Source organism: Scylla paramamosain, chromosome 12, assembly GCF_035594125.1.
Source record: "Scylla paramamosain isolate STU-SP2022 chromosome 12, ASM3559412v1, whole genome shotgun sequence".
Lineage (NCBI taxonomy): Eukaryota > Metazoa > Arthropoda > Malacostraca > Decapoda > Portunidae > Scylla > Scylla paramamosain.
Window position 1 is genome coordinate 7,702,501 of NC_087162.1, and position 7,500 is coordinate 7,710,000.

Genomic DNA, 7,500 nt, shown 5'->3' on the forward strand with positions numbered 1-7,500 from the left:
CTTTTGAAGTGTTCCTCCCTTTTGTCTTTCTTTTTTATAAGATTACCTTCTTTGCCATAACAAAAATCAAATTATGATTAAATTCACTCGTCATTCTTTGCTGTTGCTCTTTATTTCTGTAGTTCCATGAGTTGTACACTCATCAAAAAAATTTTCATTACCTTTACTGTATGATACAATAAGACACAGCACACGATAATTTCTGGTATAACCTGTGTGGTGTGGTACTAGGTTGGTAACCCTGTTGTGTCAAGTTGTTAGTTATTGGGGAGTTTGTGAGTGGCATACTATATGACACTGGTATGATGTGGAGAATGCACTCCATGAACCATTATATGCTCCACTATAAGAACTCAAAACAGCTGTGTTCACACTAGCAGGAAAGTGGTATGAGATGTTATTCAGACTCCCAACATATGATGTTATTTAGTTCTGGCAAACCTGCAGTCAGGACTAAGTTAGTATGGAGAGACAGAAAGGTGTACCAGCCTCCATGTGTCATCATGGCTGCTATGCCAGTATTTGTTGCAGTTGATTTTGGGGCCTAAATTAGTGAAAAATATTTTGATTGGTGTACAAATGGCTAGTGACTATCTTGTTACAATCTGGGTGGTAAAAGGACTCTGTTCCTTCAGATATGGCTGCCTGGAAGGGGGTGTGTGGTTTCCATAGATGTTCAAGGGTGCCAGGAGGGCAGGGAGTTCATTAATAGGGATTTTGTTCATTATTCAATTGACTTTTATTTGTAATCTGGTTTGTTATTCAATTTGTAATTTATGTTACCTGAACTGTACACTATTGTGGATCCCACTGTATATTGCCAGTGGTCTCTGAGTTATGATCATGGGTTGATGTATGACACCTTCCTCTATCCTCCCTAATTTTCTTCTTCATCTCATGTATTACCTGTGAAGTGATTATCATACGTGGGAAAAAGCCACAGTTCTCATCCTTATCAGAGAAAATGTGTCTCTAAAGGAAATTGCAATATATTTTGAACTATATTGTTCCATCATCAATTATTTCAAGATACCTGCTGTAGCTACATAGGCATGCAGTGGAAAATTGTCAAGTACCTAGCATCTTTGATGGTACAAGTGCTACAGTGGTGAATTGGGCATGGGGTTTTATTCTTTTTCCAAAGAATGTTATAGTAAATAGCATTTACATTGTTAATATCCATCAATGAAAACAAATACTCATTTCTTGCATGACTGCTCCAGCTCATAAAGGGCAAAAAAGTTTCAAAATTTCCTTCTGGAAAATACTGTGCAAGTTCTTGAGTGGCATGGAAACTCATCCAATTTTGACTGAACTGAGAACTATTGGTCATACCCAGAAAAAAGCTACAGAATTGAGACATCTTTATTTTCGCCCTTTGGAAAGCTAAGGTGTGTTGAAAATGTGGGATGATGACCTTGATAGGGATAATTTCTTGAAACTACATTTTTATGTGTAGATATCTACAGTTGGTCATCAAAGCAAAGGATAGTCATCAAATACTAATAAAGAAGAATGATACTTGTTGTTTCTCTGTTTTGCTGTGATATTTGTAGACCATTTACTGGCATGAAAAGGGAGCTTTTTTTTGTGATACTATATGAACAAAATAGATTTAAAGGGTTATAGGATGTAAAATGAATTTATGCAGATATTGCCAGAGATGAAAACTTCAGTTATTTTAAGTAAAAAATGTGCTATGCACATATGCATTTTGAGGCCTTGTTTAGCCCTGTCAAGAAATTAAAGTGTAGGTAGGTGACATTCACAATGGCCTGCCTGGCTAGGCATCCATGGTGGGATGTGTAGACACAGGATGTCCGTCGCTGAAATTGTCAGTTATTCAGTCATGATTTCTACAAGTTTTGGAGCATTACAGTATCTCATAATGAGATGAGTAGTATCAATGGACAGGTTATTTACTGATAAACATCACTCAAGGATAGTATGGCTGTAATTAACAATAAATAAAATGATAGGCTAGGTGGCACCATACCTGACTGGGCAGGCAGGTAGGGAAAGAAAAGGAGCAAGGTTAGGAGTGAATTAGCTGACTGTCATTCAGTCTCTTACACTTTCCTGCTAAGTCACATTTAGATTGTATTGCATAAATCTGAGAGGAGAAACGAAACTGCCAGCAATGCACTTACAGTAATATGGAGTATGCAACTGTGGTGTTTCTCTACAGATTCATAATTTCATACATCCCACATCTACACATCCCACCGTGGATGCCCAGCCAGGCTGTTGTGACTGTGTCTTCCATCCATACTTGAATTTAAAAAATGCATATATACACAAAACATTTTTGACTAAAAATAATTTGTATTTTCACCTCTGCCAATATCTGCAGAAACTCGCATTACATCATATATATATATATATATATATATATATATATATATATATATATATATATATATATATATATATATATATATATATATATATATATATATATATATATATATATATATACACACACACACACACACACACACACACACACACACACGTATGTACCAAGGTTTGAAAAAAAAACGTGTATTTTTGGGGGGGTATTTATCTCTTTGTTTACTCTCATATTTATATGTAAATCAGTTTAAATAAGCAATTAAAAAGTAATCTAGAGTGAAAAAAAAGTTTTGAAGTGTTCTTTCTTTTCATGTAGGAGGGGGACCAGTCAAGAGCAATAAAAAATCTAATAATAATAATAATAATAATAAAAAAAAAGCCCACTGAGGTGCCGGCCCCCAGAGTCTAAAGCAGTAGTCAGAAATTACAGGATAAGTGTCTTGAAACCTTCCTCTTGAAAGACTTCAAGTCATAGGAAGGTGGAAATATGGAAGCAGGCAGGGTGTTCTGAAGTTTACTAGAGAAAGGGATGAATGATTGAGAATGCTGGTTAACTCTTGTATTAGAGAGGTGGACAGAATAGGGGTGAGAGAAAGAAGAAAGTCTTGTGCAGCAAGGCTGCAGGAGGAAAGGCATGCAGTTATCAAGATCAGAAGAGCAGTTGGCATGAAAATAGTGGTAGAAGATAGCAAGAAATGCAACATTGTGGTGATAAAAGAGAGGCTGAAGACAGTCAGTTAGAGGAGAGGAGCTCATAAGACGAAAAGCTTTTGATTCCACCCTGTCTGAAAAGAGTGGCATGAGTGGAACCCCCTATACATGTGAAGCATACTCCATACATGAATGGATAAGACCCCTGTACAGAGTTAGCAGCTGGGGAGGGGGGGTGAAAAAAACTGGTGATGACTCAGGATGCCTAACTTCATAGAAGCTGTCTTAGCTAGAGATGAGATGTGAAGTTTCCAATTTAGATTATAAGTAAAGGACAGACTGAGCATATTCAGTATAGAAGAGGGGGACAGTTGAGTGTCATTGAAAAAGAGGGGATAGTTGTCTGGAAGGTTGTGTCAAGTTGATAGATGGAAGAATTGAGTTTTGAGTCATTGAACAATACTAAGTTTGCTCTGCCCCAATCAGAAATTTTGGAGAGATCAGAAGTCAGGTGTTCTGTGGCTTCTCTGTGAGAACTGTTTACTTCCTGAAGGGCTGGGCGTCTCTGAAAAGGTATGGAAACTGCAGGTTAGTATCATCATCATAGGAGTGGATAGGACAAGAAGTTTGGTTTAGAAAATCATTGGTGGATAATAGGAAGAGAGTAGGTGACAGGATAGAAGCCTGAGGAATACCACTTTTAATAGATTTAGGAGAAGAACAGTAACTGTCTACCACAGCAGCAATAGAAGGATCAGAAAGAAAACTTGTGATGAAGTTACAGAGAGAAGGATAGAAGCCATAGAAGGGTAGTTTGGAAATCAAAGCTTTGTGCCAAACTCTATGAAAAGCTTTTGATATGTCTAAGGCAACAACAAAAGTTTCTCCAAAATCTCTAAAAGAGGATGACCAAGACTCAGTAAGAAAAGTCAAAAGATCACTAGTAGAGCACCCTTGATGGAACCCATACTGGCAATCAAATAAAAGGTTGTGAAGTGATAGATGTTTCAGAATCTTCCTGTTAAGGATAAATTAAAAACTTTAGAGAGGCATGAAATTAAAACAATAGGATGGTAATTTGAGTGATTAGAATGGTTACCCTTTTTAGAAATAAGCTGTATGGAGACAAACTTCCAGCAAGAAGGAAAGGTAGATGTTGATAAACAGAGTTTAAAGAGTTTGACTAGGCAAGGTGCAAGCATGGAGGCACAGTTTCAGAGAATAGGATTCACCCCATCAGGTCCATAAGCCTTCCAGGGGTTCAGGCCAGTGAGAGCATGGAAAACATCACTACGAAGGATTTTTATGGGTAGCATGAAGTAGTCTGAGGGTGGAGGAGAGGGATGAACAAGCCCTGAATCATCCAAGGTAAAGTTTTTAGCAAAGGTTTGAGCAAAGAGTTCAGCTTTATAAATAGATGAGATGACAGTGGTGCCATCATGTTGAAATAAAGGAGGGAAATATGAAGCAGCAAAATTATTGAAGATGCTTTTGGCTAGAAGCCAGAAGTCACGAAAGGAGTTAGATTTTGAAATATTTTGACACTTTCTATTAATGAAGATCGGACACTTGTTTAGGTCATGTTGGTCCAGTTGGACAAAGTCTGTGTTAACTTGTACTGTACAGGAAATGAATGGGTCAGGCTTGACTACTTTTTAATTTTTTATGGATATATATATATATATATATATATATATATATATATATATATATATATATATATATATATATATATATATATATATATATATATATATATATATATATATATATATATATATATATATATATATATATATATATATATATATATATATAGACCTTATTTATCAATATGATATAGAACAAAATTTTGATATATTAAATAAAAAAATACTTAGACTGTTTTTTAATTTTTTTTTAAATTTTTTATTATTTTATTTATTTATTTATTTTTATTTTTTTTTTTTTGGGGGGATGGATTTTTTGGGTGTTTTTTTTTTTTAATGCCAATGCTGGTACACACACACACACACACACACACACACACACACACACACACACACACACACACACACACACACACACACACACACACACACACACACACACACACACACACACACACACACACACACACACACTTGACTAGTTTTGTAGGAAAAATATGTGAAAGAACAATAAAGGAAAGATAGATAGAACACTTGGAAAAAGATAAAGTTTTTTTAAATTGTCAATTTGGATTTAGGAGGGGAAGATCATGCTCCATGAACTTATTGTCCTTCTATTCAAGGGTAATCAGTATTGTGCAGGAGAGAGATGGATGGGTGGATAGTGTCTATTTAGACTTGAAGATTGCTATGGAAGATAAAAAATTGTGGAAAAATTGGAGGGAGACTGCTGGAGTGGATGGAGGATTATCTGGATGATAGAGAGGTGAGAACAGTAATACAAGACCAGAATTCATCTTGGCTGAAAGTAACTAGTGGTGTCCCACAGGGGTCAGTGTTGGGACCAATAATCTTTGTAATATGAATGACATAAATGAAGAAATAAAAATTTATATGAATTTATTTGCAGATGATGCTAAGCTGATGAGAAGGGTAGAAAATGTAAATGACTGTATGGTATTGCAAGATTATTTAAATAAGATAAATAAATGGAGTAAATCTTGGCAAATGGAATTCAATTTAAGTAAATTTAAAGTAATGGAGTTTGGTAAGAGTAAGAAAAGAATACAATATCATTATGAGATGGATGGTGTGAAGTTACAGAAATCAAAAGAGGAAGTGGATTTGGGAGTAACAGTTACTGAAAATTTAACTGCGGACAGACACATTAATAAAATTACTGGAGAGACGATGAATTTGTTAAAAAGAGTAAGAATGGCATTCTCATATTTAGATGAAGGAATGATAAAAAGTTGTTGATTTCCATGATAAGATCAAGATTGGAATATGTGGCAGTGGTGTGGTCTCCTCATATAAAGAGGAATATTATAAAATTAGAAAGAGTACAAAGAGCAGTCACAAAAATGGTTCTGGAGTTGAGTAAGTCGACCCATGAAGAGAGATTAAGAATGTTGGAAATTGCTACCCTTGAAAATAGGAGAGAGAGAGAGAGAGAGGGGATTTAATAAACATCTATAGAATGATAAATGGTATGGAAAATGTGGACAAAGAATATTTTATAACTTTACACACAGAGTACAAGGGGACACAGTAAGAAGCTGAAGAAAGTTAACTGTAGAAGAGACATCAAGAAGTATAGTTTTCCTCACAGAAGTGTGAACAAATGGAATGAACTCAGTGAAGATGTTGTCAGTACTGTAACTGTCCATGCTTTTAAGACCAAACTGGATAGATATAGAGATGGGGTACTATGAGATTACTCCCCTTCTGTAAACCACAACTAGGTAAATACACACACACACACACACACACACACACACACACACACACACACACACACACACACACACACACACACACACACACACACAAGATTAAGTCAACAGCAACAGCAGAAGATTTGCTCCCAGTAAAAGGTTGACTTTATAGGAAATCTATACCAGAAACTGTGCCTGGAAGAGGACAGCCTTACTAGGAAGGACAAGGGATGTGGTTTACAGTGTCAGAGTGAGTGAGTGTGGTCCCATAGAAAAGGAATAGTGAGTGTTGCTGGTTTGTGGCTTAACCAGCCTGGCAACAAATGTAGACAAACATGGCATATACAATTTGAGTCAGCTTCACCAAGAGAAGTAAACTTTGATGGATTTAATGAACAAGACTTAAATTAAAGTGAAATAGGGTTTCTGAAGTTGAGATTGAGAAAAGTAGAACATGGTGTAGATCAAGAGAAGAAGGAAATGAAAATAGTGATGGAAGTGGTAAAATCTAATGACCAGCATATTATGTAAGATCTGTGAAAAAGTGATAAAGAAGCATTGGACAAAATTTCTAGAAAAATATGATATAATAACAGAAAAACAGTATGGCTTCAGACAAAAGTGATCATGTGTAACAAATTTGATGAGCTTCTATTTAAGAGTGACTGATATAACACAAGAGAGGAATGGATGGGTAGACTGCGTGCATTTAGATCTAAAAAAAGCTTTTGACAAAATTCCCCACAACAGGCTATTATGGAAGCTAGAAAATACATGAGGATTAAGTGGAAAAATAAAAAAAAACTGGATGGAAAGTTACTTTAAGGGAAGAGAAGTGGGAACAGTAGTAAAAGACATACTCGTACAATCAAAATGGAGAAAAGTAGATAGTGGAGTACCACAAGGATCAATGCTAGCACCAATACTTTTCCTGATCTACATAAATGATATGCCTGAAAAAGTAAAGAGTTACATGAGTTTTGCAGATGATACAAAATTACAAAGACATATAAGAAACAACAAAGACTGAAATTCTAAAAGAAGACTTGAATAAAATCTGGGACTGAAATAAGAAATGGGAGATGGAATTTAATGTGAAAAATGTCATGTAATAAAAATGGGAAAAA

The 7,500-nt window shown here is 35.5% G+C and overlaps 1 protein-coding gene across 3 annotated transcripts in view; it reads left to right on the forward strand.

Moving 5' to 3' along the window:
• Nucleotides 1-7,500, forward strand: part of LOC135105649 (damage-control phosphatase ARMT1-like) — a 31,321-nt gene that overhangs the window by 16,412 nt on the left and 7,409 nt on the right. The gene's annotated exons all lie outside the window — the stretch shown is intronic.